Raw genomic sequence first — 25,256 nt, 5'->3', positions numbered from 1 at the left:
ACCAAGAAAATTGTCTCTTAGGGGAAACATAACGTGCTTCATGTTCACATTATATGGTCAGGTAGGGAAGGGCCATAGCTCAGTGGTAGAGCATCTGCTTTGCAGGCAGCCGATCTCAGGTTCAACCCCTGGCATCTCCAGGTAAGGCTGGGAAAGACCACTGTATGAGCCCCTGGAGAGCTATTGCTAGTCGGTGCAGGCAGTGCTGAGCTACATGGACTAATGGTCTGACTCACCGGAAGGCAAAGTCTTACATTCCTGTGTCTTCCAACTTTGGTATGCAAAATGAAAAGTGGGTCGCCTCATATATTATTAAAATTAAGGCGGAGATGTAATTCATGTTGAATGAAACTTTAATTATTTGAATGCAAACATAAAGAATGAATAAATGATCGCTTTCCTTTCCTAGGTCTTTGCTTCTCCTCCTCTTTCCTTCTGAACCAGAGATGTTGCTTCAGACTTGTCTTCAGACCTGTGACCAGCAAGGTGCAAGGTAAGCACATGTTCCGGACCTCTGTTAAATCAAGACATTTCTCATGGAGTTTTAAAAATGAAAAAGATTTACGGTAAAGCTATATGTTTGGTAATTCATAATATCTTTGGTTATGCTATTTATTTAGCATTTCCCTCTAGACATAAAACCTGAACTGTAATGTGAGAGGATGATAAGGGCCCTTGTCTCTCAATAGTGACTAAACCTAGTTGAAGATTTTGCGTTGAAAAACCATTAAGATCCAATTATATATTTGTTTTTCTACATTTTTACTTCAGGTAATAGATGCTAAAGTTGTTTATGATCTAGGCTGCAACTCTATACCCTCTTAACTAGAAGAAAGTCCCATCTGCTTACGTTTTAGTAGACAAGTATAGGTTTGTGTTGTTCTAGTTTTCAACATGAGGGTTGGTAGCAAAATATCTACAGGAGTATTTTTTTCCTTCCATGAAATTTGTATGTGTGAAAGCAAACATATATATCTTCTCAAATGTTAAGTGTGCCACATCAAACTTTTAGTAGATGTGAACAACAGATTAAATCATCAGAGGAGCACGGCTACATCAGAATGCTTCCATGGGATTTTGATCGTACAAGGGATGGAGATGTTAGTTTTCCAGTGTTTGAGCCAAAGCTGCTGACATCATCATGCAGACAGGGGAGAGATCATCTCAATAATTTAATTAAGAACATTAAAGATGGATAACTGAATGGGCTTTAACTGTCCAGAATTACAACTGTGGTTACCACTTTCTATGAACCTGAAGCAATACAACTCCATACGCTGCAAATGGCCCTGTCTCTCTGGGGACAATTAAACAGCAAGCAATGTCAGTGATGATTACAGCGCTTTCAACAGACATGGTGGTTTCTGGAGTTACATAAGCGAAAAGACAGGTCCCTGTTCCAAAGAGCTAATGATCTAGATGTCAACAGTTGGAGAGACTCCTCTGTGTGGAGGAGAATGGCCATAACTCGGTGACAGAGCTCATGTTTTGCATGCAGAAAGTCCCAGGTTCAGTTCCGGGCACCTCCAGATAGAGCTGTAAAAGTCTCATGTCTGAAACGTTAGAGGGCTGTGGCCAGTCTGTGTAGAATACCAGTTCTTAGCTAGATGGACAATACTGAACTAAATATACCAATTACTCAGTATGTTCCTAGGGTAAGAAATACCAGAGAGTAGGGAGGACAAGTGAGAAATGTGAGGAAATGCAGTCACACATACTAAGGGCCAAACCAGATGCACACATGTTTATTAAATGCACGCTTGCCAGTTCAGCAAAAAAGCAGAAGTGGGGTGGGAGGTAACTTTTAACACTAAAAGGAATGGTCAGGGTATGGGAGCAAACTCCACCCCCACTTCATCTTCAAGCACTCCCCTGCTTTCATATTTCTCCCCTCCCCAACCCAGCTCTGATACTAGAAATGAGCTGCCAGGGAAACAAAGTCTTTAAGCAGCAAGTAAGGCAGAGGCAGGTTTTGTCCTTTTAGCGTTAAAAGTTAATGCACACCCCTACTTTATAGTCAAACTGGTAAGGTGGCATCTGCTTTACTCCGGTTGGGAATAAGGAATTAAGCTAAAGGCTTCACCAAAAAACCTTTTCGAATGAATGAATGAATGAATGAATGAATGAATACATAACATTCCTCTTTATGTGAAATAAAATGGAAACATTACTATTGGATCATTTTCCTTTACACACAGTGTTAAATTGTATTCACCTCACTGCCTTTTTATTCATCTGTTTTAGGGATGCCATGTGTATTAGGACTTTTCCTCATATTTTCCTTTTTCTAGGTTGTCACTAACACACTCAGAGGATGTCACCAGGAAAGTATTCCTGTTGTTCAGAAAGCACGGTTTCCTAGGACTTAGGGTGCTTCCAGACAAGGCTTTTACCATGTCATTGTCTTGCCTCCTTTAGAGAATTTTCTGTGGTGTGTGTGTCCAGACAACGGGCTTCTTCACATGATGTTGTCAACCTCTAGTACTTCTCCCATTCGTTCCAACCATTTTCATGGCTTTATCTGAAGCGGAGATAATGATGAAACAAAAACAAACAAACAAAGAAACAAAAACAAATTGAATTTGTCAGTGTACAGAGGGAGTTGTGCTATAACAGCAGCTACATCTAGTGGCTGTATAATGAAACATATAGAACTTGCAGCCCCCAGAAAAAAAGTGGATGTGTGTGTGAAGGAGCCAATCTTAATCCCGCAAAGAATTTGGATGCAGAAGCCCAGTAAAGTTGCAGGATATAAAACCTGTGTGGAGAAGTTCAATGTTGTCTTCTTCTCATAACCCGGTGTATTCCCACCATCTTTTTCCTTACCACAGAAAATCTGTTAAGGAAAAAAAAGATGGAATTGCTATATGGTGCCTTCTGATTGGTAGTGCTAGGAGCCTTCCATCTAGAAGCACCCTTAGACTGCTAAATGCAGTTGCTGGGAGACAATGGTTATTGTTCCACCAAGTGTGACAATTTCATTTTCCTGAAGGTTGTGCTACTATCACATGGAAGGGATAGGTAGATTTCAGGCTTGTGGGATCTACTGTGATTTCTACTTGAAACCTGAGATTCACAACTGGAGCCAGGTGCAAAATAGTGGTGCAGGCAGGCAGACATACACGACAAATTAAGGAACACAGTGCTTATAAGCACATGCTCAGCTTAGGAAGTTGTGATCAGTACCAGAACCAAGTCCTTTCACACCCAAAACTACTCTTGGTTTTCTTCAAAGCACTTCTTTTAGCAACCTAATTTGCGGTGGGGGGAGGGGGAAGAAGCTTTTTAGTTCTTGCTATTATTGGACAATTGGAACTCAGAAAGCCTTGCTGATCTACTTAAAACCTCCCAGAGATTTTCAGGTGGATCCTGATCTACCTTCTGCCCACCCCGGTCATAGGTAGCCATTGGATGGTGTGTGTGACATCATTGCTATGCCTATCACAAGTCTCTCTTCCTACTTGTGCCATTTTGAGTGGCCCACCAATTAACTGTTTTTCCGCCATTTTTTTCTTTGATGATCATGTACTTAAATTGTCACTATTAATAAAAATCAGCCCTACAGCCATGTTTTAAGACAGGTGCGAGCAACTCCCTTGATTCTACACCCTTAGCTATGCTGGCTAGGGTGTAAAATTTTTGTAGGCCAAAATATCTGGATGGCCACAAGTTGCCCACCCCCATTTTAGGAGGGAACTTTAACAGTGATTATCTTTGGAAAACAGCATCTCACACAAATCTGTGGCAAAGTTGCCACATTGCTGCAAATAGACTTTAACTTTTTAGGAAGGAAAGCACCTGTCAAGTACAAAATGTAGCTTTGAAACGCTTGTTGCCTTTACTCAATATTGCAACACTAGGCATATCGGAGAAATCCACAACAGAACCAAATGAGTTTGGATTTTCATGAATCCCACCTGCTGATTCTGCAGCAGACCAGCTTTTACTCTGTTGGGTGGATTTTGCAGGCTTGTAGACCAGTTTTCTAACTTTCCCAAATTTTGTGCAAATTTCATAATAGAAAAAATTTAAAAAGCCCAGCCAAAAATATGTACTTCACCCATAAGCTAAAGTGTGAAAATGTGCATTTGGGGGAAATCTGCACATTTTCACACATGCATATTTGTGCAACTGCACATTTGTGCAAATTCTGACACCCCCCCCCCATCAGATTCTGGAAATGGGTGGACAACTGAACGAAAGGCGCCTGACAATTTGCGAAACACAGACAGAACAGATTTTACACAATCCATACATCCCTATGCAACAACTGTAAACTCAACACTGGTTGTTACATTACAGGAGCAACTTGATTGCTGTTCCCCCATGGCATAATCTCACCTTGCTGGGCAAATCGTGTAGGAGGGGCTAGTGATGCGGTTACTTCCATGACACTGTGACCCAACCCTAAACTGGGGCAACACTGATATGGAAGTCACTACGTTATTGGTCCCTCCTGCATGCTATCCTACCTTCTAACTTCACCAGAACAGTGTGGGATTGATCCATGGAGGAGAGGAAATCATGCTCTCATAACATAAGAATCAGACTTCACCTTCTTCATTTGCAGATAGACTTTATTTTTGCTTTTGATTAAGTTTCTAGGAAACTTTATCAGAAGATAGTCTAATGCACAGTACAAGTACATGCAATACACAATTTGGTAGTATGAGCACCGCAGGAATATCCCAGCACTACAGTTTTTCAGCTTGGTGCGTTCCCTTTCATGTCTCAGTGACCTATTTTTTTTAGGAGTTTTGCATCTGTTCTAGAAGCTCACTGACAAGCAAAAAACAAAACTGTTTACCGGCTGAATTCACAGCTGTTCCTAGTACTGGAAACCTAGCCAGAAATGACTGTTTTCTTGGTAAGCTCATCCTACTGAATGAAACTCTCTAGAGTTTCTTGAAAGTTTGCTTCAACTGGAGTAGTGTTCCCACATTTTTGCAGTCCTCATACTTCAGCTCTTTTAAAATCTCAGGCATACACTTACTTGGTTTTTCAGAGCCTTAACAGATTTATAATGGTCTCACCATGCCAACCTCCTCTCAAGGAATCCATATTCTTCCAACAAACGTCTCCAGAGTGGTGGCTGTGTTGAAACTTGTAGCAAGTACTGGTAACTTTCTTTGTAGAAACAGGCCTGTTTATCCATTCTAAAAAGAACACACTTTTACTCTGAGAGCACTGGTTTCCTTTGGAAAATTATGTCACTAATGAATTCACTGTTGCAAACTTTAAAGTATTGTGTGGTTATTAACAGGTATGAGGCAAATTTCAAAGTCCAACTTTTAAAAAGGCCCATTTGGAGGGGCAGAAATGTTGAATCATTTGTGCAAAAATATTTGGTATACATTTTAGGTTAGCTAGCATTTCCCATAATGAGGGAAGAATCTCCATAACTGCTGTGGGAGCTGCTGTGGCTATTAAACAGCTGGTCCAGGAGCCATTACTGCTGCTGCTGTGGGCTGATCTACACTTACGGTTTTTTCTGCCTCCAATGAGGTTCCACCACCTGTCTTTCACACTACGCAGCACCCCCCTCACATTGGAACCGGAATTTCCTGCTTCCAAGCTCCCACTTTCAATACCCTGTTATTCCGGTATTTCCCATTAATGTGCTCTGCTCTTCTGTGCTCATCACCATATAAGGTTGTAGTCCCCTCCCACACCTGCCCATATACAGCGGTGTTTGTATTTCCCTCCTGTCCAATCACAGCTCTCAATGCCCCCATTATGTCTTCCTGCTACTGATTGCATAGGTTCCTCAGCACTCAAAGGTTTATCACCAACATAAGATCACCCTGTAAGTGATTTTTTTTTCTTTTCTTTTTTAATTAAGGCATTATCTTCAAATCTTCAGATCTTCAAATCTTCAAAGAACAGTGGCTTCTTCAGCCTGATTTCTCTGCACACAAGCATAAATTTTTTCACTGGGCAGTCTTCGAAGATGCAAGCAGCCCCCCCCCCCCCCGACCTGAGTGTCTCCTGCTTCTGCATTTCTCAGTCAGAGGGAGAAGAGGGTAAACTGCCTCCCTGTAATGAAGGGAGACACATCTGATCCCCCACCCCACCAAGCTCAGAAGCAATGTCCTCTTTTGTTCCAGAGCACCCTATGGGGCTCAATGGGGCTTACTCGAGGCTTGCAGACTTACGGAGTGATCTTATGTCTACTCAGTAGTAAGTTCCATTGAGTTCAATGTGGCTTACTCCCCAGTAAGTGAGTGCCCAGGACTGGGGCTGCGAGAAAACATTACAGCACAAGTTAAGCTACCAGGAGAATCAGGGGGAAGGGTGGGGGAAGGCAATGTGTGTAAAGGCACTCAGTTGTGATCCTTAATTTTAAAAAAAGCCAAAGCAGGGGATAGAAGGAGGTAAAACTTAGTGTCATTTTAGGGGGTAGGACAACCCCCTGCTCAATGCAGGAAGTCTGATTCCCAGGTAGTCTCCCATCCAAGTACAGACCAGGGCTGACCCTGCTGAGCTTCCGAGATCAGACAAGAGCATGCACCTCCAGCCATCTCCTTGTTGGCGATAAACTTTTGAGTGCTGAGGAAGCTATGCAATGTCATCTCATGAGCAGCGGACAAAAAACAGGGCGGTCTTCGAAGTTGCACAGCTTCGAAGCTTCGGAGATGCTAGCAGCCCCCCCCAACCTGAGCGCTGGGTGCCATTGCTGCTGCCCCTCTTCCTTGTGCCAGCTGCAAAGGGCTGGTGCGGGGAAAAGAGTATTGGGGGACACCCCCCAGCCTCTTGCCCTGGCCTCCAGCGGCAGGGGGGAGAAGAGGATCCTCTTTCTTCCCTCCACCTCCACCTGCTACAGTGGTGGTGGCAAGGGACAAGCTGGTCATTTTCCCTAAGGCCAGGAAAAGTTACAGAAAACGACCAGCCTCTCCCACGCCACTGCCACTGTAGCAATGATGGGGGGAGGATGAGAGGCGCTACCTTCTTCCCCTGTTCTTGCCGAAGGAACTGGTGTCTGGGGGGGGCGTATTGGCAACTTCTCACTGGGCTTTGAGCCCCAACAGGATGCTTACGCCATCCCTACACACACACAGGGATAGAGGAAGAGAGGGACGGTGGGCGGGGAATCAGCAGAAACAGGAACAGTTTCTGCTCCTCCAATGAGAGCAGCCCTCTTTAAGAGCAGGAACACAGCGCTCAAGTGTGAACCATGCTTGCACATTCGATGAAGTTCTGGAACGGGGAAACAGGGTGAGTGTGGATAATCATGTTTTAATGCGAGTGCATTTAACCCGAGAGTATGCCGACTTCATTGCGATGGCGGGCGCAATGTGGATCGGCCCTGCATTCTTCCATAGCTGGCAGTGACTTCCGGAAATAATACCATGTGATGTTATCCAACCAATAAGGTATCATGTTGAAAATGGCATGATGTTACATGCTGATGCCTGACATAATTACGTCACGAATACATAGGAAATAGTCAATGGGTCCAGTACCCCTGCTTGAATTAGACTGGCCCCAATTTGGTCAGACACAGCCCTCTCTCAAAAGGGCCCATCCTTGAGTGGGGCTTGGGTCCCATCTCTTCTGCTCGCTGCTCTCATGCCACTCCCCCTCTCCCTTCTCCATGCCCTCCAAAACAAAGCAATTACATTGACATAGCTCTGAAAATAAATTGGCATTTTTTTTAGTGTTCCCATTAATCACTTGGAAAGCTTCACCTTGATTGCAACTGACACACAGAGACTGGGTTCACACAACATGCTAACCCACACTCAGTGGTTGAGTGTGGGTTGTTTGTTGAACCATGGGTTAATGTGTTGTCTGAACCCAGGACATTTTCTGCAGGTTGGCTTGTTAACCATGCAATGTGGCTTATTTTTCTCGAACAAGCCACCTTGAGAACCTATAGTTTGTTGTTGGGTTGTTCAGGGTGGTTAACAAGCCACCCTGAGGAAAATATCCTGGGTTCAGATAACACAGTAACCCACAGTTCAATAAACAAATCACGGTTCAATAACAACCCACAATCAACCACTGAGTGTGGGTTAGCGTGTTGTGTGAACAGCCCCAGAATGTCTTTCCCCAGTAGGGTTCATAGGGTTCAGCAACCCTGATAATGGTGCAACCATGTGTTGATCTAACATGATTTGAATTGCAAGCACTAATTTTAAAAGAAGACGAGCAAACACTGGAGTGTGTGATAGACACCAGAAATAAACAGCAAGATGAATTAGCAAATGGGCAAGTAGCATCTGCTCAACTATCGTTGTGATATCTTCGACTCAGTTCTGATATCATTTTATGATATAGGTGCAAAACCAGGTAAAACCCACCTGAGACAAAGCTTCTGAGATAGTTCCACAAGATATATTTCAGATTCACATTTGAACTAATTTTTTCCCAGTGACAAAATTTGATTTCTTGGGTGTTCTGTACCCAACTGTGTTCCTGTGTGATTTTAAGGCATCAACACCCCACCAAGGATCTTAATTCTTTTAAAGGCAGTTTACTCATTCCCCTCCACAGCCCAAGAGTGATTATGCCTCAGGACTCTGCTAAGTAGTAGTAAGTGACCTCCTGAGAGATTTAAACAAAAACAAAAACAGTGAGAACCCTACACATAGAGGTTTTACCCACAGACAGCCTTGCTGACTACAAATACATTCAAAACAACCTATAACAGCCAGCTTCCTCATCAATATGAACCCAAGCCAACGAAAAATAAAATAAAAAATGGCATACTCATCCTGTTCTTAAACTAAAAAAAACATCCCACGGCCACTAATGTTGTCCTAAGCCAGGAAAATAAATGCTCACCCAAGCCAGGAAAATGAGTGGCTTATTACCTTGCCTACCACTGTGGCTCAGTGGTGATGAGCTCAGAGTTCCATCAGGCTGTGGATATGTGTCTGGGCACATTCCATGTTAGAGCTCGGGGTGGGGGGGCTGTGTTCCAGTGGTGAGCAAAGTCAAAGGCAATAGGGGCAGGGCCAACATACCAGTAATGCCACCCTTAGGATATTTTAGCTTGCAGCTCATACTGCCAGCAACTAAGCTGTAGGAGAGCCATTACAACTTTTTAGAATGGGAGAAAACCCCCCAAACGCTAGGAAACTACCAAACTATCCGTGGTCAGAGGAGAGGGGGTGGGGTCAGGGGAAGGAATGTGTTCATCTGGGAACCCTGGAGGGCTGGATTTTGCCCCTGTGCTGAAGGTTCTGCACACCTGATCTAGTCCAATCCTCTGCTTGATGCAGGAAAACTGGAGCTAGACCATCTTCAACAAATGGGTGTCGAACCTCCACTTGAAGAGGAAGAGCTCACCACCCCTCTCAGGGACTAGTTCCATTATCATACTGTTTTTACCATCACAATATTTTCCTAATGTTCAACTGAAATCTACCGTTCTGTAACTTAAGGCCATTAGACCTACCCCTGCCCTCTGGGACAGCAAAGAACATTTTTTTAGCTCTCTTGTGTGTGACAGTCTCATGTATTTGAGGGTGCTATTATGGCTTTTCTCAGTCTTTTCTTCTCCAGGCTAAATATACCCAGTTCCTTCAACCATTCTTCATAGGATGTGTTTTCCATACTGCCACAGCTTAGAGGTAAAGTTGCAACTACTTAGAAATAAATGCAGTAATTAGAGCAATAGAGGATATAATCTAATTGATGCACAAGAGCCAAAGAATACACACTACAAGCAGCAAAGCCAAGATCGGGAATGAGGGGGAAGGGAGATATTCAGGTATATTTCAAACATGGTTACTTTGTACTGTATAATTTTGTACGCAAAACGGGTGTGCTCATCATATGGCATGCATACTGTGAGGCATTTTCTCTTGGCCAACAGAATTGTGATAAAAGGGGTCTAATTTTTAACGAAGTTCATTTCTAGCTGTAATAGCTATGAAAGAAATCATGTAAACATGACCATAGAGTTTATGCTTAAGTCTCTGAAACCAGACATCAAACAGATCTGATTAGATGAAGACTACAGAGCACTTACATAGCATATACTTACAAAATGACATTGCAGGCCAGGGCTCCATCCACATGGAGACACTTTATGATCGGTTTCAGGTTGAATACAGAGTTTCATCAATTCGGGCTTGCTTCTCCAGTGGCATGCGGTAGCTAGTAAAGGAATGAAGAGCAGCTTGCACTGGGCAAATGACACCTAAAGCTGCATTAGTTTAGCTTGGTTGGGCAGGTACAAGAACCACATCAATTGCGTAGGTGTGGGGCAGTGAATGAACAGAGGCTTGCTCTCCATCCCAGTTCTCCTTTCCCTGCTCAGTCAAGTATAGTGGATGTGCATGACTTACTTCCGAGTAAGCACATTTAGCAAATACCTTTCCTTGCATGCTCCCTCTCTCGGAGGAAGTCAGGGTGAATTAAAGTACTTGAATTAAATTGCTGTGGACGTGTGGACAGACAGGCTCCCCCCCCCCCGCATTCCCATTCTTTGTTAAGTCAATAGGAGGCACTGAGTTACTTCTGCCCCTGTTCTTTCCATGCTCAGTCAAATGAAATGGATGAGAATGAGTGGGGTGGGGATGATCCCGTATATGTGCACACTCAAACCATCACCTCAAAATCAATGAAGCTCTGCATATCTGCACATCTCACTTTTTTAGCCCTCTGCTCCCACTGCCCGCCTCCACTTGTTGAATCAACAAGCTTTCCCCTGCCTCTCGCTTGCGTGAAATGGAGGAGTTAGATGCAAACACCCTCCCACCCGCCTCTGTCCCTCCCGTGGCAGAGGCGCCCCTAACTGCGCAGTGACACTTCTCCAGAAAAGTGATATTGTGAATGACTGAGCAGCAGCGGTGCACAACAACAACAACAATGGTCCTGGCAGGATAAGGGGTAATTTGGGGGCCATCAGCTCTAAAGGTCAATAAAGCTCCGCGTACCCGAGAATCAGGAAGGGTGGGAGAGGAAGGGCATTGCAGGAATGAGTGTAAAATTATGATGCTGCCTGGAGATGTTTTTTTATTTTGTTACAAAGGGAACCCAAAAGCAACCTGTTGACTTTCTCAGGAGTAAGCCTCATTGAAAAAATGTGATTTACTTCTGAGTAGACATGGTTATCCATGCCAGCTCCTTGTTCCTTGAGGGAGAGAAATTAAAAGGGAGAAAGGAGAGAACTGGGCCCATTCATATTCGAAAGTGTACAGATAGGAGATATGCATTTCCAAACCTGTTAGGGAGAAGCCCAAGGTTAACTGCCTTCCATTCCTTCCCTCTCCTGCTGTTTGAGACTCTCCTCACCTCCCCCTGCCCCCCCCCCCCTGCAGATGGTGAATTGCAAAAGAAGATGAGTTACTTCCAAGCAGGGATGCATAGTTTTAAAATGGCAGGCTTGCTGTGCACCACTCCCGCCCCCTCAATGGATGTTAAAACAACAGGCAGAGGAATTCTCCCAACCCTCTGCTCCTGTACTCAGCAAAGTGCAAGTTGAAGTTATTTCTAGGTAGACATGAGTCTGCTCTCCGCACCCCCACCCCACCCCACCCCCACCACTTTCCCTTCCACCAATCAGTGCTGCTCCAGCAGCCAGCAGCAAGGGCAGTTCAGCTCACACAGATCCCAAAAGCATTGTGAAAGCTTCCGATGGGATAATCTGTCAGAAAAGCAATTTCAGAAACACCAGATTTTAGAGCTAGAAATAGTGCACTGGATACAGACAAGGGCATGTGTCATCTGACATCAACTTCAGGGCACAATAGGACCGGTGTAAAAGCCCTGTGTAGACACAGCCCAGTTTCAAACAATATAGTTATTATCAGTAGAAGCATGGATTTCTGAAGAATAAGTAATTCCAGACTAATCTTTTCTTTTAATTGGGTTACTAGCTTAATGGATTGTGGGAATGCTGTCAATGTAATTTTTCTTAGTTTTAGAAAAGCATAATACAGAGTTCCCTATGATATTTTAACCCATATAAACTGGTTAAATATGGGCTAGATGTTAGCACTGTCTGGTGGCTTCACAGCTGGTTGGAAAATCATAGTCAAAGACTGCTCATCAATGGTTCCTCATCAAAGAGGAGGGAGGTTTTAAATGTGATGCAACAGGGCTTTTTCTGGGCCTAGTGTACTTCAGAGGTATGGACAACAAGTTCTATGAGGAAAAATTTATTAAGTTATAGCAGGGGTGGGCAACACACTCCCCTCCCCCTCCTGGAGTGACCAGGGTGACAAAAATAATGTTTGTTAACAAAAAAATGGCACTTTTAGCACTATGGAGTGCTAAAGGGGTAAAATTTTGCTTGCACACAATCTGAGTTTAATCCTTTCAGTGCTCTGTAGCACTCCAGAGTGGTTTACTGCTGAATGTTGGCAGCGAACCACTTTTTTAACTTTTAGTTTTCACGGCACAACATCTTATGGAGTGTGGCCCTTGCAGGGGGAGGCGGTGGCGAAAATGGACCCCAGAACTTCCACCATCACCTACCCCTGAGTTACAGGATAAATTTTAGTTGTACATCAGAAGAAAGTCTTTAATGGTAAGAGCAGTTCGACATTGGACAGTCATCTGTTGTGGTTGCTCTAGCTCTGGATTTCCTGCATTGAACTGGGGGTTAGACTAGATGGCCTACAAGTCCCCCTCCAACTGAATGATTCTTTGATATGACCATTGATACCAGTTAATAAATGTCTCCGGTGGTGTAGGGCTGAAAGAAAATGGGAACTGAAGGATCCCCCATCCCTCCAAAACTGACATAGAGAATATTCACTACCCAAGGGACTGCTTTTCACCCCTGAAGGAACAGTGGTAGAAAAGGTTTTTTCAGAATGGCATTTAAGCAAAAGGCATCACACATGGCCTCAGAGGTCAGAGCAGATAGATCAGGGTCCATCTCAAGGTGGGGCAGTGCTTGCTTGGATTTGTAGAAAGCTGGATGATTTGTAGCAGAGCTTTATGAGATGAGGAGGCAGGAAAGTCCTCCCCTCCCCAACATAATCCAAACATAGTTTGGATTAATGTTGTAACTCTGTGGTAGAATAATATTCTTTGTAAATTTAATTGTTTGTTCTGTAATTGTGGAAGCCTTTAAACTGGTATTGTTGCCTATTCAAGGGTGGTATGTGGATACTTTCAGTCTAAGAAACTCTGCCTTAAACCACAATTGTAATCTTCATAAGTAATAGCTGCCAAAATTATCATGGGAAAACCTCTATTAGGAATTATTATCAGAGGTGAAATGTTAGCTACTGCCAAGGGGAGTAATGTATCTGAGGCTTTAAAGGTCCAAAGGAACATGTGTGTTGTACAATGTTTTAAAACATTACACAGAAATATGTGTTGTGTGTGCTTTAGACAGCCTCAGATATCCAGCTAATACAAAATAATTGCAAGCTCTAGACCAATAAACCATTTGTGTATTTCTTTGTTTGTCATGTTGCAAGCCATAGAACCTAGAGAGTTGGCAAAATTCGTTTTTTTCTAAAGTACTGAAGTTTTAGACCTGTCACTAAAATAAAAGAGAAAAAATGCCATTAGAGGGTTACAAAAAACTGATTTCTCATATTATTCATTTGACATTTGAAAGTTGCATGAACTGCTATCTACTTAAAAACTGGCAATCAAACTGGCAATAAAAACCCACAGCACTTTGGGCCTGTCAGTTTCTTCTTCCCAGGATAGGCAGGATATCACAGCAGTTGCTCTTCCCATGTTTACGTAATGGAAAAATTTTTTAATGCAGAACTTGCACATCAAAACACACATTCGGGTTGATTATATTACTAGCAGAAACTTGATCAGCTGTAAGCATTTCCCACAGAAGCTACAAACATAAAGGGGAAGGGAGAGGCCTTATTTACTGCCAGTGCCATGTGGTTTTCTGACTATGGGCCATGTACAATGAAAGACAACTGTTTCATTTTCATTGGAGGAAAATCCCTTCAGATATCAACTATGGGCCGATCTACACTTATGGGTTTTTTCACTTCCAATGAGGTTTCACTGCCCGTCTTTCACACTATGCAGTACCCGCCTCGAATTGGAACCAGAATTTCCTGCTGTCAGGAGCGCCCTAGCGGCCTCTTTCAGTACACTCCAATAGCGAACTCAAGACACAGACGAAAGGATTCTTTTCAAGGCTTTAATCCTTTTACAACTTAATGACTCTTTCAGATGCTAATCACCAGTGACTAAGCAATGAACAGCAGAGTAGGCTATGCTCCAGGTAGGCAGTTGGTCCCCGTTTGAATGGGAATCACTTGAAGACCCTGAACTTAAGGTCTAGGGAGAGATCCTCCCTCTTTCCCTTGGGTCCATGGGACGCAGCTGTTGCTTGCACGCCAAACGGGTGCTACACCTCCTTTCTGCTCCCTCTATTGCTCGTCGGTCCCTGCGTCTGTGTCAAGCGTCTAGCAAGCCCCCCTCCCACACTTTCTCACTGCCAGGGTCACTGTCTATCTCAGGAATGCCAGCAGGAGGAATCTCTGCCAGCTGCTGTGCCTGTGAGGGATGAGCTGGCTCCTCTCCCATGGATTGCTGATCCTCCTCAGAATCAGAACTGCTCTGGGGTTCTTTCGGCTCAGTTTCCACCCGGACATCCGCTTCCGTGCTCCCGCTTTCAATACCCTGATATCCTGGTATTTCCCCGTAATGTGCTCTGTTTTTCCACCTTCGCTACCGTATCTGGTCATAGTCCCCTCCCCTGCCTGTCCATATACGGCAGTGTTTGTATTTCCTCCTGTCCAGTCACAGCTCTTGACGGCCCCATGTCATCTTCTGGCTACTGATCGCATAGCTTCCTCAGCACTCAATGTTTCCTCAGCAACAAGCAAAGGGCTGGATGTGCACGCGCTTGTCTGATCTCAGAAGCTAAGCAGGATTGGCCCCGGTCAGTAGTGGGATGGGCGACCGCCTGGGAATCAGGCTTCCTGCATTGAGCAGGGGGTTGTTCTATCCCTTCAAATAAGACTAAGTTTTACTCCCTTCTATCCCCCGCTTTGGCTGTGTTTTTTTTAAATTAAGGTGTTACTTTCGAAGAATCGTGGCTTCGCCACAATTTTTTTTTTCTAATTCAGGCATGATCTTCAAAGATTTGAAAATTTGAAGATTGGAAGCTTCAAATAAACTTAGTCTCGTTTGAGACTTAGTCTCATTAGGATAAAACTTAGGAAGAGTTTCTGATCCTCCAATGAGAGCCTCCATCTTTAAGAGCAGGAAAACAGCACAGCACTCGAGTGTGAACCGAGCTTGCGCATTTGATGAAGGACCGCAATGAGGAAAGTGGGTGAGTGTGGGTAATCACATTTTAATGCGAGAGCGTTTAACCCAACAGGACACCAAATTCATTGTGATGGCGGGCGCAATGTAGATTGGCCCTATATGATGTAAGTTAGTGACAAAGAGCAGGGGTAGGCAACATGACGCCTGCGAGTACCAGTGTGCCCTTGGACAACTTTCTTGGCGTCTTCCTCCCACTTTTAATTTTGATATATAAAAAAAGTTCTTACCGGCAGCTGGGATCACTTCAAAGCAAAGCAAAGGGTCCCTGGCTGATCTCATCTTCATTTCCCATTAATGCGTCTGGGCCACACGTGAGGCTCAGAGACATCCTTAGGAACTGAAGATGGAGGTGGCTGCCTGGCTGATGCTTTCATCTACAGCACACCCATTTTGTGATAGTGCCCAGGACAGTTTCTCAAATTTCCAAATGTGCCCATGTTCCCAAAATGTTTGCCTACCCCTGGCATAGAGAATATGACATAATTGTTCTGCCAGCCCTAGCCCATGGATGGAAAGCCAAAGGTATTTTTGCATGGACCTTTCAGTCTGCTTTTTGTCTTTTATCTAGAACAGCAATGTTTCTGTTTAATAAAGGACCAGTTCTAATTAAGTGTGAGAAAGTGTCTGAAACTCAAATCCAGCATGGACTTGGACAAGCCAGAGATGCCAACTGACCTGTCCTGATGGGCCAACTGCCTTTGTGCTGATATGATACTTGTTCAAGGAAGAGAGAAAACTGAGGGGATCACATAGTTGGTTGCTACACAATTAGTCATATCTTCCCTGTTGTAATTTGGAAGCAATAAAGGATGTTTGTACAGTTACTAGGCTACCACCCACATAATTTCCACTAATTTCCCCTCTCCCCATTCCAGGAATAAGTTTTTTGTTGCATAAAAGCAACTGTAATATTATTGTGTTGCCCCATTAGATAACTAGTGGCCTATGTTTGTATATGGGAGCTCAGGGTTGGTGGTGTCCCAGTGCTTGGTTATAGTTGCCAATCTAGTTGCCAACCATGGCTCAGCTCCCGTGCAGGCATGTGTGTGCACACACATAGACACACAGAGGAAGGCTCTGCAAAGGATGCTAGCCATTTTGTAGAACTGGCACAGAGGGGGAAAATACTGACTGTGACACTGTCTCTGTGCCCAAACACTTTTAAGCTCCTGCTTGGCACCCTTGCTATGCCAATACAATTAATGATGAGGGGGAAAAGAGGCTTCTCTCAATGCTGTGAGCTCCAAAGATTCCCTTCATCCCACAGACAGATGATGTGTCTTAAAGTAAAAGGGAAGGAGGAAAATTTTAGGTCCTGTAGTTTGGTGTACCACTAGGTTGTCATTTGCACATGGCACTTGGGTGTATGTGCAAGACCCACATCTTATCAGGGGCCCATTGTCATGAAGCCCCTCAACCTGCTGCAGATCTTCAGCACTGCAGCCTGCTTGTTCACCCATCTCTTGCTCTAGGCCAGAGGGAGTGAGCAAACAAGGGAACAGAAGTGGTGAGAAGGAGTGGTGGTAGTTGTCATTGCTTGTTTTCTCATTGGCTCTCTGTTTGGCAAGCAGGCAGAAATCATGAGGAATAAGAGCAGCAGCAGCTGGTGACAGTGGCAGTGAAGGAGTAGGCTGGCTAAGTAAGGGGAGCCATTGAGGATGTCTTACCCAAGCCCCCCCCCCCCAAACCTGCAGCCAGCACTGAAGGATGCTGTATTCACACTGTACATATTACTGTATGAATATGCCAAGGCCTGTGCTGTGCTGGACTAAGAATCACAAGGGCACAGAATACTAAAGGCCTTTCTGCATATGTGAAATGTTGGGTTATGCCTAGTACACCCCCATCCTTGCTCACTGCGTGGTAGTGTCAGCCAAATGTGCAGCATACATGCTACTGGCTATGAATGGTTAGCACTCAGGAGCAAGCTTCCCATGATTAAGTCCTACATTTGTCACGTCCAGAGTAAGAATCTGGCACTAACAAGTCTTGACATTTAAATACATTAAAAAGGAAAGATATCAATTTTCTAATGGTGCTTAAATTAACAGTTTTTAAAGTTAACAGGATATTATTATTATTATTATTATTATTATTTGAAATAGAAGAAAATCAAATATTTGACATCAGAATAAAGAAGCCATTGAGCAAGAAATTTACACATGTCTTTTCACAACCTTCAAATGATTATAGCAGTATCCTCTGGTGAACTAAGAACGAAGTCAGAAAATTACTTCTGGAGATCTCTTTTCAAAAATAAATAATTCTTCATAATGTTGAAATGGGCTTATAATAATGTTTTGTTTTTAAAATGAGAGGTGCCAGAGATCAGGCATGCCTAGAAATCACATGGGAGACCTTCCCTCCCTGTATCCCAGATGTGTGATTCTCTAAGGGCGCAATTATATCTAGATAGGCGGCAGCCTCCAAACTCGGAGGCGACTGCCTATCCAAAGCAGGGCAGGAGAAACACGGAGGGGATCGTTCCCTCCACACTTCTCCTGCCCTGCTTTTTCTGCTAGACAGCTGATTGCAGCTGTCTAGCCGCAGACACATGGAGCAGGGAAGAAGGCTGCTGTATGACACATTGGATGTGTCGTACAGGCTGCTACGATCTCCCTTTCCTGGAATGCCCCCAGCCACACCCCTTTCCGGCCCCTCCACGCTCCTCTTGTGAGCACGGAGGACAGGGCTGTTCCGTGCTGCCTGCAAGGCAGCGCAGAAGTGCGGGGAGGTCGGTTTTCCGGGAACCAACCTCAGAGCACAGGCTCCAAGGTCGGTTCCTGGCAAACAGCATATCCTATGGCCGTCCAGCCTCTGTCTAGTGGCCATAGGATTGCTCCCTTAGTGGAGAGTTTTATTCTTGAAAGAGATGCTGATGCATGAATTCAAGGCTACTAAAGAACCTTGCTCCTAATCCCAGAAATATGTAAACTGGGTGATGGCTCTCCATTAGTGAGGGGAGCACATTTCATACATGCTCAGAGCAGTCTCTTTATTCCACATGTTCCAAGACAGCTAGATGTTCAAAACAAGTTCTGACATTTGGCCATGGACAACGTTCAGGATGGAATGGCATTTCCATTTGAGATAGAAGGACACCATCAGAGCAGGTTAGCTGGCAAAGGGAAAGGCACTTTGCACATGCTCCATGGAATTGTCTTCATTATTATGGACCAGGGCTATGGTCTGAAGGAACATGATGCAGCAACTTTGTTGAAGTAGGTCTGATTCCAGTAAGTGCCTGAATATGAGATTACTGGGAAGCCTAGTCATACCACCTTGAGCTTTGTTGAAGAAAGATGGAATATAAATATAAATGAATAAACATTATTTCTTGTGATCAAGGCCTAAGTCCTGACATCAAGGTGAAGCATTGGTAAACTGTGTCTCACATTAGCCTAGTCTTATAATGGTTGGAGTAGCCTAGCCTTTCAAAAAGTTGATTCTGCTTTCTGTGAGCAGAAAGTTCCTGGGTATATTGAGTAAATGAATTCTGAAAAATCCCAGTAGCTGAGTTTCTAATGAGGTGTTCCATGTGCTGTGCAACTGATACCTGAAAGGACAATATAAGCACCCAACTACTGTGTACATGTAGGCACCGCTGCACCAGATTTCAGATGCTTCCTGTTATGTCCTGGGGGATGTTCTCGCGGTGATTTCCTGCGGATTGGGAGCGTTTGGAGGTCGTTGGCAGCAGATGACGTCGTGGCAAAACCGAGGCCATCTCAGGCTTTGCAGTAAAAAAATCCATATTTTCTGAGGCTACTTATACCCTGTTTTTTTTCCCTTTAATTCGGGTTCTTCATGCTTCTCGTGCTGTGTATTCCTATTCTCTGCACCTACGTCGGCGTGATAGCCCTGCCCAGGGGTGTGTCAAGGGGTGTTTCACCTGTCTGTATTTCCCCAATGTTTCCACCATTTCACAGCCAGGCACTCCAGAGTTCCAGTATTTATTTTCCTCGCTTCACTTTGTCAGTTGTTGTGGTTGCTTTTTATCTTCTTAACTACATCAGCCACCCTGCATACTTAGGTGACCTCTGTTTAGGACCCCTCAAGTATTTTTTTTTTAATAAACAGGGTAAATCGTAAAAGCATTTTCTCCCTATCGCACATTGCAGTAACCACAACTGCTTGAACTAACCGGTAACCACTTGGCTACCCCAGCCAACTAGGGAGAGTGACCTGAAAGATCTCACTGATGTGTGTGTGCCCCGTTCATCCTACAAAACTAACTGTTGGCGAGGTGCACACAAGGTAGAGGGGTTAAATTCGTGAACTTGTTATTGCTGGAAAGGGTGATCGTACATTTAGCCGGGTGCAACTGGCATCATGTGTCCCTGATGGACCAAAGCCAATTCCATGAAAATCCAGGTAATACTCCAACTTGCTTCTCATTCCGTTCTCGTGAAGATTGCCCCCAGGAGACATTCATAGAATCATAGAATAGTAGGGTTGGAACGGGCCTAGAAAAGCCTTTTCAAAATGGTATTTGCTCAGCTGTAGATATGATATAGAAGTCATTACTTACCCTGCTTATTTACTATCCTTCTCTAATATTCTGGACATGAGAGAATTATTTTCCATCCCAAACCTCAATAATGATGACGACAATGATAATGCTGATGACAACATCACAGTTTCCTTCTTCACTCCTTGTATTGTTTTTAAAACATAAAACTGCTTTAACACCTCTCTTCTCCACCCCCTTTTTAACTGTTTAATTTTGGATCTTTTGTTATGTTCTACAAATGCAATAGGAAAACAACAGATAATATTATTTATTATTATTATCTACATAGCACCACCGGTGTGCATGGCTTTACAGAGTACAAGAGAAAGAAACAGCAGAAGAACAGGAGGGGAATAGAAACAAGTGTAAAAAGGGAAGCAACTTGTGGTCGTTTCAGTTGCATGTGCTTAAGCTTACACACATTTTGTTAAACTTGTAGCATGCAGCTTTGTCTGGGTTTTAAAAATTAATCCTAAGCACAAGGGTGTGCGGTTTTCACTGGGACCACAGCACATGGGGAAGACATTTAACCCTTCCCTCCCCATCCACAATCCCAGTAAAAATCACTCCCATGCATGGTAGTTGGCTTTAGAAAAGAAGCTCCCATTGGTGTCAATGGGGCCTTTTTTCTAAAGCTAATTGCTGGATGTGGGGCTGGGGGCTGTGATTTTTGTCAGGATCATGGCTGAGGAGGGAAGAATTCAAATTCCCCAACTTGTGCTCTGAGGTCCCAATGAAAATCCATCCCAGTGCATTTGGTATTCATTAAAAAAAAAAAAAAAAACTGACAAAGCTGCCTGCTATGCATTTAACATAATGTGTAGTTTGACCCTCAGTAGGGCATGGGAACTAGGAGGTTATATGAAAGGCCTCATGGAAAGGTAGATTTTGGAGTGGGATCTGAATGGAGGAAGAGAGATGGCATCACAAACAGCGTAAGTGACAGTCATGCAATATATAAGGGACAAATAAACAGTCATGGGATTGCTAGGCATTTAAACAATCTGCAGGTTCATCATGTAATTAAAAGTACAATTTCAAAGTAAATTAACTGGATTAATAAAACATTTTTTTTCTTCAGCTATCCCTGATCGAATCCGCACTTGTTAAACTGGTTGTGTGCACGGTTCAATTGGCATCCTGAGAATATGTTAATCCATGTTTGATTAACCTACTTTTTGCCATCTTCTGATTGTGAGTTGATCTGTGTTTTGGATTCACAAGCAAGCTGAATCAACAACATGCAAATTCAACCTGAGTTGACTGAAAAAAACAATACAGCTTGGACAAAAAAAGAAACAAAGCATGCATTTGAATTAGCCCTTCTGTTTACATGACTTCTAAAGCCTTATCCTGAATAATTGTGCTCACATTTAAGCAACAAGACTTTTAATCAGAGTACTGCCAGTGAAATCAACTTGGCCATTTTCGCTTTTGTGGTATCAGTGATATGACAAGAATTAAGATCCAGGTTTGAATCTATTGTCTTCATAACCACCTGGAATGATAAGAGGCAGAGCTCTCTGCCTGTCCTATGCTCTGCTGTCAAGACCCAGGCAGGGCAAGAGGACGGAGGTGATCTTACCTCTGTTCCTCCATTTAGATTGCAAAAAACAGCTAGATGGGCCTCTGAGCTTATCTAGCTGACTTACCTTTCTGTGTCTGGGGAGTGGACTGGAGAGGCCTTAGGATTATGCATATCCCAGCTTCTCCTCTCCCGCCCGCCCTGCCCACCATCATGCCCCCTTTTCTCTCTCTCCAACTTCTCTTAAGAACTTGATCTCATGAAAGAAGCTTTCCATGGTGCCTGGGGGGGAGGAAGGGGGGAGGGAGGGAAGATTCATGATGGGCTCGCCTCCTCCGTACTCATAGCTCTGTCTACAGGCGCAGAGGAGGAGATCTGCAGCATCCTATGGCAGCCCGGTTGCTGTCTATGGACCATTGGATTGCTCTCTTAGTGATAAATAATTGCTCACATACTCAGTTGATACACATTATCACTGCATATCCTCGGTCACATGTACGTGCGTGCATGCATGCATGCATGCATCTATACATGTATACCCACATACCCAACTGACATGTATATTTTAGGAGTTTGAACTAGAGTTATGGTGCACCATGGGGAGGTCACACTGTATACTTGTACCAAGGGGAAATTTGCAATAGGATACATATCAAGCCTTGGATCAAAGGATACTAATTTTATTACAGAATATTAAGAGGTAGATTAATTAATGTGCAACTTTGTACAGAATAGAAATATTGGTTAGATAAGCAGCATTCAGTTTGGACAAGCAGCTTGTATGGTGGAAGGAACATAGGGAGATGAAGACGTGGCATGCCAAGTGTGGCTAAAAGGCATACATACACACCAGATAGGTTTGTGGAAGGATGATAGGAAAGCTGAAGGAAACAATAAAGAACTAATTGCAACAGGGCAACTTGATATATAGGTGACACAGAACTTGGGGTTGTGCTGCGAGAAAAAGCTGCAAGTTTGAGAGAAAGAGAGAAGGATAAGTACTCAACATAAAATTACCTTTTATAGATCAAGGGAAGAGAGTAGTTTTCCTTCTCTAGGATGACATCTGCAAATCACAGTGTTGTCTTAGGCCCAAGGAGACTAGGGGCAGTGTATGTGATCCTTGTTAGGGAAACGAGGGGGCAACCGGAGCCCTGCATATCCCTGAAGTTATATATTGTGGGGTGTTTTCTATTAAAGTGGTCTGAAGGTGGGAGAGTAAAGCGGTGTGTTCCCTTGGAATCCTAACAGAACAAGGTGAAAGGGCTAAGGAAGGGTAAAGCTGACTAGTAAGATGATGGAGCATTCTGCTTTGATCTTGAAGTTGCACCTAAACTGCTGTTAAGTTTGACTGAACACTGAGATTTAGAAAGGTGATATCTTTTATATGTTCAGGTTTGGATGTAAACAGAACTTCACTTTATTTCTAAATCCTAAAGGAGGGGATTGTGGGTGCATCCACATCCCCGCCCCATTTTTATCCCACATGTGAGCAGGCTGAACACCTGCACAAGGCTTTCCTCATCCTGGCTAATCCTAAACCCTTGCTTTTTCAGCCATCCTGGACAGCATAGAGATTTTAGAGTCAAGGTATGTGAGGCATACTTTAAAATGGCAGCTCAGCTGAGCTCCTCAGTAACAACATGCTAACATCCTTCTCCAGAAGAGTTCTTTCTTATATATACAAATCACAGGATGCTATGACTCTGCATATTTAGAGAGTATTCAAATCTGATGTTTAATTAACATGATTTGAATTCTATAGCATTATTTTCTATGAGACCAGCAAGTTTACCCTCCTGCATTTTGCAGGATGGTGAAATTGTGCACCATTTAAATAAAATAGCAGGAATCTCTATCCTCAGCATTTTGTATTGGAAAGTAGTGAACAATGAAGTTGAGGCGGGGTGGGAAAGAGACAGGAGAAATAAGGACATGGGGTGCTCTGCTTACAGGAAAGTCATAAGGTCATGTTCATAGAACAGCCTTTGCCAACCTGGTTCCTCTAGATGTGCTGGGCTACAACATGGCTGGCTGGGGAATGTGGGGAGTTGGAGTCCAAGACATATGGAGGCACCAGGTTCAGAAGGCTGTCATAGAATATCAGCCCAGGCATGCCCAGATCTGACACACTTCATCACCACCATACAAGAGGGAAGAGGCTCCCCTACTCCATAAGGACAGAAGGGGCAAGGTGGCGACCAAGTCATGGTGTGCTAAAGCAGATCAACTATGTCACTGTTCTGTACCCATGTGCCAGGTCTGAGCCCAGCCTTGGCAAAGATGCGACCGACATACTTCAGTGCCAACAATCATTCTACCTTTAACGGTGTTAGAATACTTTGATTTCTATTTCTAATTTTTGTCAATAAATAATCTTTTCTAAAATCCTCTGATTTGTGCAAAATGCAGCTTCACCACACTGACCCAATCTCCATCTGGTGATAAGAGTTGAGAAGGGTGAATTGCAGGCGGTGCCACCCCACACAGATGGCTTTCTATTAATACACATGAATGATCCCAAAGAGGCATTTTATTTTAAAAGTAAAAATGTTACATCTTGTTGTTAGTTCAGAGGGCTCTTGCCATCTGAACTTTTGGAAGATCCAGGCTGTTAATTAGGAATTCCAGATGCCAGTTATATCTCATGGCATATTGGTATATTCTTGAATTCTAGATTCTCTTGGTGAAATGCATACTTGGCCAATAAAGTTTGGAATAGTCTTAATATATAAGGATTGAAGAGACATATGTAGCTATGCCTTGATTTAGCAGAGGGCATGAGTGAAGTTTGGGTTTTGGCTGTGACTTGTTCTCTAGGTTGTGACATGCCTCAGTAGGGGGGAAATGTGTGACATGACTAACTTTCTGAGACACATGCCACATGTCTCAAAATGCTGCAGCTTAATCTCACATTTTTATAAATTCCAATTTCCATTCTGTTGTATGTGTGGTTTCACACATTGTGTTCTGAATAAGTTAACAAGAAAGTACATTTCATCTTCATCTTGTTTTGCTTTGCATACATCTTGCTGCATACACTACAAGACATAGATTCCTTGAATGGTTTCAAGATGTGCCTCTGTCAGTTTCTTTTGTCAACTCACATAACGAGTCTCAAACTAATCCACAGCAGACACTTGACTATCATAGTAGTCTTTGCTAATTCTGAGTTAAGCTTAGTGCAACAAATATTCCCTATGAGAGTTGTCTCTTCATTCTTCCTACTGAAACCTATGACCTTCTCCCAAAGAAATATCACCTTCCCACAAGTACTACTTCTGACCGAAGGATGAGGCTCCTATCTCTGCCTAGTTGCATCTATTATAGTGTGCCAGCAGTCACTGGTGGTGGTGATGCTGATACATTTTATCGTTTTAATATTGTTATATATGTTTTCTTAGCTGCTCTGAGGTTCCTTGTTATGGCTGAAGATGCAGAATATAAATCAACTTATAAATCAATAAAATGTAGTGGCTTATTTGCTTTCATCCATCCATCATCTGTAATGACTCTAGTATTAGTGAAGTACATGCGGTTGGCAGTCTTTGAGACAGAAGTCCTCTGTCTATTGAACAGTTGCATCAAAGGCGCAGTGATGGAATGCATGGCTGTTCTTCAGCTTGAATAGGGTAAACCTTTCAATGAATACTCACAGAGGACATTAATTGTATTAAGGTACAGCTGTTCACTCAAGTTAGGATGCTGATCACCTACATTCTATAAATGTACAAGTGTACTCCTAATAAGACAAAGTCTCTTCTAGTGCAAGCTGCCCAAACATCTGTGGCAATGCTAAAGAAAACATGGAATAAGGGTGGGAAAACCTGGAGATGAATATTTCAGCAGAAACGTGGGAAGAAATGCAATGCTACTCACTCTCAGCCTTCTGTACTGCATTCCATAAATTATCACAATATACATTTATATAACTTTATACCACACAGGCTTAAACAAAACAAATCTTCAATGCTTAGCCTTGTATAGTAACTG

The 25,256-nt window shown here is 43.4% G+C and overlaps 1 long non-coding RNA gene across 1 annotated transcript in view; it reads left to right on the top strand.

Moving 5' to 3' along the window:
• The window catches only part of LOC146347251 (uncharacterized), a 79,685-nt gene that overhangs the window by 48,905 nt on the left and 5,524 nt on the right, over positions 1-25,256 (top strand). Inside the window, exon 2 of the long non-coding RNA XR_014790216.1 lies at positions 410-493. This is a non-coding gene — a long non-coding RNA (uncharacterized LOC146347251). The remainder of the gene's footprint in view (positions 1-409; positions 494-25,256) is intronic.

The sequence above is a fragment of the Heloderma suspectum genome, chromosome 4 (genome assembly GCF_057233095.1).
Source record: "Heloderma suspectum isolate Gila_16-S chromosome 4, 16-S_ref, whole genome shotgun sequence".
NCBI lineage: Eukaryota > Metazoa > Chordata > Lepidosauria > Squamata > Helodermatidae > Heloderma > Heloderma suspectum.
The sequence above is the reverse complement of the archived record's forward strand: the minus strand, read 5'-3'. Positions and strand labels throughout refer to the sequence as shown.